The sequence below is a fragment of the Rhagoletis pomonella genome, unplaced genomic scaffold (genome assembly GCF_013731165.1).
Source record: "Rhagoletis pomonella isolate Grant_MI unplaced genomic scaffold, Rhpom_1.0 Rhpom_scaffold_00003, whole genome shotgun sequence".
Taxonomy (NCBI): Eukaryota; Metazoa; Arthropoda; class Insecta; order Diptera; family Tephritidae; genus Rhagoletis; species Rhagoletis pomonella.
In genome coordinates, this window is record NW_023458557.1 from 27068656 (window position 1) to 27079198 (window position 10543).

At 31.4% G+C, this 10543-nt stretch overlaps 1 long non-coding RNA gene across 1 annotated transcript in view; it reads right to left on the reverse strand.

The window, feature by feature from the left end:
• Positions 1-9402: 9402 nt before the first annotated feature.
• LOC118735101 overlaps positions 9403-10543 on the reverse strand; it is a 1320-nt gene continuing 179 nt past the window's right edge. The window contains exon 2 of the long non-coding RNA XR_004992508.1: positions 9403-9863. This is a non-coding gene — a long non-coding RNA (uncharacterized LOC118735101). The remainder of the gene's footprint in view (positions 9864-10543) is intronic.

Here is a 10543-nt window from a genome sequence, read left to right on the forward strand (position 1 = left end):
TGGTTGAATAAGGAAAAATGAATTAGCAACAAGAGTTTACGGGATGTTCATAACTCAGTGGTTAAGGCTTCTGACTTTGAACGTCGAATTCGCAGGTTCGATCCCTGCTGAAGTCTAGAAAAAAGAAGTCTGATGAAGAGATGTGGTGATCTCCAAAATAGCTGCTATAACTTCTACCGCTTAGACTTTGTTGCTTTTTCAATTTTTCCTAATAAACCATCGTGGTACAAAGCTCAATAAAAACAATAAAAATATTAAAAATAAAATGTTAATAAGCCACATTAACATTGACAAATACATAGTTTAGGAAGAGCCTGCCTGAAACTATACAAAAAAAAAACGCAAAATAAGCAAATGGATGTATAGAATTGACAACAACAACCACGCTGTCGAGTTTAAATAGCGGCAAATAGAAAAATAGAAAAAAGAAGTCTGATGAAGAGATGTGGTGATCTCCGAAATAGCTGCTATAATTTCTACCGCTTAGACTATGTTGCTTTTTCAATTTTTCCTAATAAACAATCGTGGTACAAAGCTCAATAAAAACAATAGAAATATTAAAAATAAAATGTTAATAAGCCACAATAACATTGACGAAAAATAAAATATTTCACACAAACAGGGTTGAAATTTTGAAATTCCTGCCCGTATTTTGTTTGTAAGCAGCGTGCAAACCCCTTTTAATTTTTGTGTGGTAGAATCGGCAAAAACATGTGTTAGATTAGAGTAAGATGTGGTAGATTTTCCAATTCATAATTCATAGAACTCAAAAATAAGATCGGGAAATAGTATAAGTGCTTGTAGATCTTACAGATTCAACGCAATTGATACAAAAACAAGTATAACATTAGTTTGCTAGTTAGAGAATAAATTCACGAAGCAAAAAATAGTTTCATTAATTTGAGAAAAATCCTACGAATTGATTTATGCAAAAAAATCTACCAAAATATTATTTTTAGTTGTGCCTCTTTTAAAGATGGTTTGCGAAATGTTTGTATATCGTATATACATAATATGTATTTAATAATTAATTATTTGTGCGTATTTTGCCAGACTTAAAATGTCGTAATTTTATTTAGTTGATAAAATATACGACCGTTTAACAAACTTATATTTTTGTGTATGTATTAAAATATAGGATAGAACAAAGAACTCCTTTTTGTTGCATAATACTTTAGCAAATATAAATATGCGGATTTTTGAAATATTAAAAACTTAAGGCATATTTAAAGCAAAATTTATGATGTACCTTTTTAAAAATTTATTGATTAATTTTTATATTTCTTATTAGAATTGAGTTGAAAATTTTAGAGTTATGCGAAAATTGTAAACAAATATTCTGTGTAAAAATGTGGTATATTTAAAGAAACCTAAATTTAAAAAAATATGTGGTAGATCTACCACATGTGTGGTAGAGGTTTGCACACTGTTTGTAAGACAAATATTAGTGGCATTGATAGCACGGCCGAGTAATCATAGTCAACTTATGTACAGTAGTCGAAAAAATTGTAGCCGCACCAAATTTTGACAAGTTTTAAAATATTATTTTTGTTGTTATTTAATTTTGGTTAGTTTTTTTATAGTTCATTCTTTAACAATATCCGTATAAATACAAGTTTAAAGGCAGAGCCAAAATGTTTTTCTTTCCGTTAGAAACATAATTAGCTCAGTTGCAGTAGTTTATTTCTAACTTTCTACAATTTTGCTAATAAAATATTTTGTTGTGAAACATTATCTGAAAAATCCTATGCAAATCGATGCATCGATGTATGCCCTTCGATACATCGAAAAATATCGATGTACATTTCGATGCATCGAATTAAAGAGAAACATCGATGTATTTTTGCCGGTGACATCCCTAACTGCTGTACTGACGAAAACTTTTGTCATACGAACGAATGCTGCACGATAGGCAAAGAACAACAGAAGAAAACTGAAGTAGAACAAAAATGCGTTAGCAGCAATGCTCAAATTTTTCAAATGGAAGTGCGCGCATCACTCTAAAGAAATCAGCGGCGACAGCTAATCAACGAAAATTCATGCGAATTCTTGCTTCGCATAAAGCTTTGAACACATCGAAAACGACATCACCACACGACACGACATTAAGGTTTTATCTACATAATCTAAACGCCTTGTCGACGGCGACATGATTGTTTTGAACGCCGCAGCGACATCATGAATTTGTTTGAGTTTAAAATAGAAGAAGAGGAAAAATCTTATCTGTCGCTAGAACAATAGAAATAGATCCAATCTGGCCACAGCTACCTTTTTGGTTAGTCGTAGTGTTGCCGTGTCGTCGCCAAAATAATTATCTACATAAGAGTACGTGTTAAAATAATTTGACAGCTGTGGTCCGTAGCCCGTCGTTTCCAATGTGTTCCAAGCTTAAGTGCATTTCCAATTGCACAAAAGTAAGGGATCCCGGCCTTTTTTACGTCCCGAAAATCTCGGGATTATTTGCCAAGAATCCCGGGATTTTCGGGATTTGTAATTTGCACTAGTGGCAATAATAAAAACTACTTTTCTTGACCAGTATTGGCTATATTTATTTTTTTATTTAATAACACTGGTTTACAGAAATGTTCTATGGATGCCACTATCCAATGCTTTTTGTAGTGTGTTGTGATTCCGAAAATCGAGTTAATTTTTTTTTTTATGGATACGTTTTCGAGATATTTTAAAGATACCGTTATTCAGCTTAAAATAAAAATTGGTTCCTTTTAATCACGTATATCTTACGAACCAATTTAAATCTTAATATAAGATACGGCAAATGAAAGCTAATGAAATTCTCCATAAACCATATATACATCACTTTCCGATAGGACTGATAGTTTCCGACAAGTTAATTAATCATTCCAGTCTTTTTTAAATTTTTTAATGAAAACCCTAAAAAAATCAAACTTTAACTGAAGAAAAATTAAAATAATAACAGGTTCTGTGCCAAATTTTTTCATTTGTACTAAAGCCTGTTCTGCTAAAAAAAAAAATCAAGTTACTGATCAGGAAAATCGGCGGATAAATAAGAAATAATGAGTGGTCAAATGAAAATGCACAAAGATTTTTTGTTTGAAATATGAGTAGAAAAGCGTGTTTCCTGCTCATTTTTCATACAAAACATCTTTGCTAATTTTCATTTGACCACTCATTATTTCTTATTTATCCATCGATTTTCTTCATTAGTAATTAGATTTTTTTTTGTAACAGAACAGGCTTTAATACAAATGCAAAAATTTGGCACAGAACCTGTTATTTTTTTAATTTTTCTCCTGTTAAAGTTTGAGTTTTTAATTTTTTCATTAAAGAGTAAAAAAAAACTGGAATGATTAATTAATTTCTTAGAAACTATGAGTTCTATCGGAAAGTGATGTATATATGGAGAATTTCATTAGCTTTCATTTGCCGTATTTTATATTAAGACTTTTAAATTGGTTCGTAAGATATACGCGATTAAAAGGAACCAATTTTTGCTTTAAGCTGAATAACGGTAAATTGCAAATATCTCAAAAACGTATCCATAGAAAAAGAAATTAACCCGATTTTCGGAATCACCGCGCAATTCTATACAAAAATTGGATAGTGGCGTCCGGGGAACAAAAACCAAACTAAAATTTGTGATCCAGTGTAATTAATATTTTTTTATAAATGTCTAGCTCATTATACATGTAACACCGTGCGATAGTAAATTTTAAACACAAAAATCAATATATTCGCGAAACCATGGGCCAAATATTGTAAAATTGTGTTTTTAGTTTTTCATTTTGACGTCAGTAATTCAAAAATGATTTAAAAATTTCAGTAAAATGTGCTTACACTGAAAATAAAATTTCATAAAAGTGCTACGAAAATCTTTCGTAGTGTTGGTTTTTGTACAATGTACGAAACTCTCGTTCATAATACGAACACATTTTTCACAACGAAACAAGATTTTACGAACCATACGTAAATATAACGAAAGGACTTTCGTAAGGTATTTTTCAGTACAATTTACGAAATCTTACGTTTATTTTACGAAACACATTCGTAAAGCACTGTACAAATCTCTACGAATAATTTTGTATATTGTAGGAAGGCATTCGTAATATATAAGTATGGTTTTAAGTTTACGAAATATAAAATTCGGTATTCGTACAATTTAGTTAATACTTTCGTATAAAGTACTAATGCAGAAACATGTTTTTTAAATTCGTACAACATACGAATATTTTCAATTACCGGCAGTTTAATATTTCATAATATTTTTTGTATCGCGTGTCATTGTGGAATTAATTGTTGGCTGCTGTGAAACGTATAATATAATTTTAAACGTTTTAAAAAGGGATTTGCTGGATAAAAAAACAATACAAAATTAAATATTAAACTTGTGGATATACTATGCTTTTAAGCATACAATGTTTTTAACATCGCCTACGCTGCGCCTTGCGCTGCATTGTGGGACTTGATAAATAGGCAATTTCATCAGTTACCTATCAACGGCAAGCCTTAGCCAGGAGCACTACTTAATGTAATTAAAAGTAAGTATGTACATGTATGACTTTTCACTGAAACTTGCTTTTCAGACGCCTTATAATTTTCCTTTAATTTATAGTCGTCAAGGAAACAAACATCGATGAAGCTGCGAATCTGTCAAGTGCGTCTACATAAAAATATCATAATGTTTAAGAAAGCAAAACCAGTATTTTTTATATCCTTTCATATTTTATATCTTATTACATTTAGTTTTGTTGAGTCTCATAGTTTAACACTTTGCATCAATATACTTTATTGAATGAAGCCTAAGTAATAAAAAAATAGAAAGAATAGAATAGAAAGAACCTATTCTTATGCATATAAATAAAAGACTTAAGTTTTATTATAGGTAAAATTACCTTTTTTATTAATTCTAAACTATAGTGTAGTCAGAAAATTCTTCTTCTTTCGTAGAACGTATGATTTCTTTTATTATTAACACTATAAAAAACATGACTAAAATTATAGCACAACTCTTTCATTATATTTTAATCAATAATGTTAGGCGTTTTTGCAAAACGTTTTGTTAAACAAAAACGCTTAACATCGATAACAACAAAACGATAAAAACAAAATAAAAGTGTTGTGTTATAATTCGTAATATGTTTTTTACAGTGTGGAGAATGAAAGCAAAATCGCACATTCTACGAAACAAGCGCAGATTTTACGAAAGTGATTTCGTTAAATATACGAATTATTTCTGTGCATTTTACAAAAATTTTGTAAAAAAAAATAAAGAAATAGTACGAATTTTTTAGTAAATAGTACGAAATTTGTTAGTAAATAGTACGAATACATTCGTAAAATGTACTAAAAATCTGATGCCTCATATTTTCGAACTATGTACGAAAACGGTTTTGTAAAATCAACGAAAACTTTCGAGGCTCAAAATGACGAAAAATTTCACAAGATTTACGCAAGTTTTCGTTACATTTCCGCAGATTTTATTTTCAGTGTAGAGAAGAAGTATGGGTATCAAATTAAAGAGGAAATTCTGTAGAACTTAATCAGATTAAAAGTCCTTTTAAAATTTGATCCTTGAAATTTCGCAATATTTTTTTCGAATTTCGTCCTTCTAACTTTATCAGCTTAAAAAACTGCCTATTCGTCCTTGTGAATCCAAAAAATTTTAATTTTTTTATTTCTAAAGAAATTTCCTCTTTCATTTAGTACCTATATTTTTATTCTACTTTGCATTGAATTTTTTTAATAATTTTTGGAATTAATCGAATCATTGAAATTACAAAGTCCTTTAAAATAAATCCTTCTAACTTTATCCGCTTAAAAAATTACCTAGTCGTCCTTGTGAAGCCAAAAAATTTGTATTTTTTTGAATTCTAAAGAACTTTCTTTTTTTATTTGGTACCCATACTTTTATTCTACATTGCATTGAATTTTTTGAATAAGTTTTGGAATTAATCATATGTTTGAAATTACAAAGTCCTCTAAAATAAATCCTGACGTCACACAGTGTTTCGACTATATGAAGGCAGGTGGAAATAATAGTACACCTGCACCGATTTCACTGAAATTTGACATGTGCTCTAGTTTTACTTAGAAATAGAGAATTATGAAATTTTGTAAAGATGGAATAATTGCCACGCCCTCTACTCTTGTGGGCGGAAATATTAAATCTCATCCGATTTCGATGAAATTTAGTTTGTAGTCTTTATTTTATTAGAAAACCCTAAATATAAAATATGGGGATCATTATAACGTCCAAAACTCACAAAAAATGTGGGCCCAGTCATTAATAGTGATGGAATTTTGGGTAATTTTTGTTCCTGCTTTCCACTTTCAGAAAACAAAGGTTATACTATAAAATGACTTAGGTGTGAATACTCGCTTTTTTCCCAATATCTGGTGAGATTTTTTCATTGTTCGAAAAATTCTTTTCGCGAAATTATGCAAAAAGAAGCTAAAAATCAAAAATTACATATAGTTGCAAAGTCGGGCGCAAAGATCAAATTATATATTCGAAAACTACATAAAATTCTCTAAAACATTCGTCTAATTTCACCACCAGATGGACCGGTACTCACACTTTTTTTTACTAATAATGTTTAGCATCTACATTTCAAATAAATTTTTCGGTAAGAAAATGGAAAGTACCAAATAAATGATAAATACCTTCACCTGAATATTCCACGGCATTTAAAAAATTGATTACAGTTGAATAAGAAACGCTTTCTTTAATGGGTTAATCGCCAAAGGCAACTAAACTGATTAGTCGGTATCGCGCCCATTCCCGTATTTTTTGGAAATGTATCGTTTGTGAAGAAGGGGGGTGAGTAAATAATGTAAAATTTGGTATTTATGACTTTTACTTTTCCCTCTCTAAGTCCAACCGGTTTTTTTTTTATCAACAGTCACCATGACTTTTTTCTACCTGACGCACAGTGTGTCAGAGAGAAAAAATAAAAGCGCCACTTAAAATAAAAAAGTAGGTTTCAAACCCATTTATTTATTATTTATTTTATGGTAGGAGAGGTAGAAGTAATTTTTTCGAATTAAGTTGTTCAAAAGTAATAAATGTCTAAATCCCGGGATTGTGATAACAACATCCCGAAAATCCCGGGATCGTAAAAAGCGAAAAAATGTACATACATGTCTGACCGCGCACTTCCTATGCTGCAGTGTTTGACAACAACAAAAATGCTTATGATATGCATATGTATGTATTTATATATTTACATAAAAAACTACACAGTTTCAAAATATTCGGGTTTGTTAATTACTTGAATATAATTATAATGAAACACAATCCACTTTTTATTTAATAAAAAACAAAGCACATATTCGTTTACATACTATGTATGTATTTATATACTCAGTTAGGGCTACTTATTTTTTAATAATATTATAATATTTATTTATTTTACTAAAATTGAATGGGCTATGAAACTTGTAATGCCGCAATAGTCTTAAACAAAAACATAAGTAAACGTTTTGCAAAGCTAGGCATTATTGTTTCGCTTCACAACACTGTTAGTCGGAGATGAGGGCCCATGTTGCTACATAGCTGAGCGCGCATTTCGCTTAAATCTAAACGTAATTATTGTCATCCTGAGTGTATTTTGTTTTTATACCCGAAATTGTGATATAAGCCGTTGGTCAATATCAGATCAGCATGCCAGTGCTAGGCCATTTCGATTTCCTATGCTTGGAGAGTGAGTGAAAAATTAACGCAAAGTTAAACGGAGTCAATCGAAAACAAAAGTTCCAACCGACAAGAAGAAAAACTACTTTTAAAAGTTAACATTTTTATATGTATACATACCTATAAGGAGCGTGTGCTAGAGATAAAACTCAGTGAGTGGGCTATCACGACCCACGTGGTGTACTAAAACCCCTTTGGGGTCTCAGCCTGCATATATGTAAGTCAATGGTGAATCTATGTGGTTAGCCCGCCTAGCCGATCGTATTCTCATCCGGAGGTTTTTCCTTTTTTTTTGCTGTATAAAACACTTCGAAATATAAAATTTGCGAGTCGCAGCATTCCGTAGTCGATTGGTCGTACCGGAGCTGAAAAGGGGAGGCATCACGCCTTTCGTAGCCCTTGAAAGATTGGGCAGGTCTCACCGGTTAGGTCAAAAACTGTTTTAAAAATTTGAACAAAAACAAAACTTCATCAAAAACTACGTTAATACTCGTAATTAATAATCCTAAGTCTACTTTCTTCTTTGTTAGAAAATTACTAAGAAACATTCTATTCTATTCTATTGCAAATTAAATAGATACTTAATATTAATTTTTTTCATGCTTAAGATCTAAATACTTATTTGACTTAAAATAAGAATATACAAAATTAAGTTTCTTTTGTTGTTACTCTCCGCATAGAATTACAGGCCTATTCTGCTTGTAACCGAACATTTTGTAACAAGCTAATTTTGTTACCAACAATTGTCACCACTTCTTGCAACCGCAATTCTATTTACCTTGGTAACGTTTTAATTTATTCAGCAATTCAGCTATGGAGTTTTGTTGAAATTCTGGTATTGCATATTTCACGGGGCAATATTTTGTTACCTGCTCATGAGGTGGTAACAAAATTTACCGGTTACAAGAGTGTGGAGAATACGAAAAGGTTTAAAAATTGAATATCTGAACCTAAACTGTTCCGATTTACCGCCTTATTCCCATAACACTGACAAAATTCATCGTATGACTATTGTCACAATTATTGCGCCTAAAACACAATATGTATGTATGTATTAACATTGTTTCACCGTTGTCGCGTACGCAGTAGGTCATAACAACAACACTGACAATTGTCACCATACGAGAGCTTAAAATAAATTTGCGGTATTTTCTCACCCTTTTTATAAACTCATTCAAAGGATGAAAGAGAAAGGTAGGATGAACGAACGTCATTCAAAGTTGAATGAAGATGTGGTGGTGTTTGAAAAAAAGGGACACGAATGACTTTTTTTGGACACAAATAAAAACAGTGGAAATACCTTTCTACTGAGATCGCATAAGTCTAAATCAGAATAGTTTTCGCCCAGTTATTCAAGTCTCTCGTAAATCAATCTTTGAAAAAAAGTAAAAAAACAGCATCAAAAATCTCATTTTTACGATTCCGTTAAAAAGATTTTTAAATATTTGTATTTGTAATAGCAAACCGGCATTTAAATATCTGCATACATACATATACATACCTAACCAATTATGCATGTATGCTGAATTCACCGACAAGCTTTTTTAAAAACGAAGTAAATTAGTACAAATTGTTAGTAATTTTCATTAGAGTTTGAGTAACTCCTTTCACTAAATGGCTTTTAATAGCTTTAACGAGACCTTAACTTATTTTATTTTAATCATTTTAGTGCAGTTTTGACAAAATTTTCATGCTAAAAAATCTTTTGTTACACTACTTTATTTTATTCCTTTGTGTTTAGGCCACTAGACACAACTTTGAAAAGGGTGAACCACCCTAATGTTCATGTGCATACACACACCGATATATACATACATACGAATATGAGCATATAAATAATTGCATTATTTTTCCCGCCAATTATTATAACGAATTAGCCAAATTTCCCCTCAGCACATCTCGCTGTTTGAGGGTTCGGCTAAATCTGTCAACAAATAGCGCGGGCATTCCAGTTTTTCACTTAATAGAGCACGGACGCCTATCAGCCACCACCCTTCATCACACACCATACAGGTAATATTTCGTATTCACCTTACATTTGTATATGTGTATACATACATAATTAATAAATCAAACACATATTTGACGAAGAATTAATTTTTCGTGGCTTTATTTATTTTCTCGGCCTACACTGAAAATACATTGGTGCAACCTACGGCAACATACGGAGCTTCGAAGAAAGTAGTTGCACCTATGATCACTTTGGTTGTACATGTTAAATAAAAGCTTGTTTTTAAAAAAATATTTTTTTACATTATTTTATTTTGAACTTTTTAGTTATATTTTATATAGCCAGGACATAATATTTTTATTAAGGGCTGACTCTCCATTTATGAGCAGGGTACATTTAATATATGCGGCGTAAACCTTTTCGATCATCTGTTTAGGCTGAGCGAAACACGTTGAGTTCAGGTAGCGAAAAAATTGTACGATGGAAAAATGGCGGAAAGTTGGCAACTGTTGAACTTAGCGGAACTACTCAACTGTGCGTTTCTAGGACAAACAGTATACGGTTAGACAATATGAACGCGCCCAATGTGTCACGAATTAGGAGCATACTCAGAAACAAATCGGTGTGTTATTTAATTTAAGCATTCAGATCAAGTACAAACCACACACCCGGTAGGTGCTCTGCAGAAATTCGTATAGAAATATCCCAAGGTTAACAGCTGATTTATTCAAACTAATTTCCGGTATTTTATCTTACCAAGGAATTCACAATAGAATCTATCATACCACTGCCTAAAACTATCCTACATAGTTGCGCCGGCAAATTACGCTCTGCTATCACTAGTAGTAGTGAACACGCTGTAAAGAAGCTGTTAAGCAGGGATCGCACGATTTGTACATTTGTACAGACACAGAGTGAGA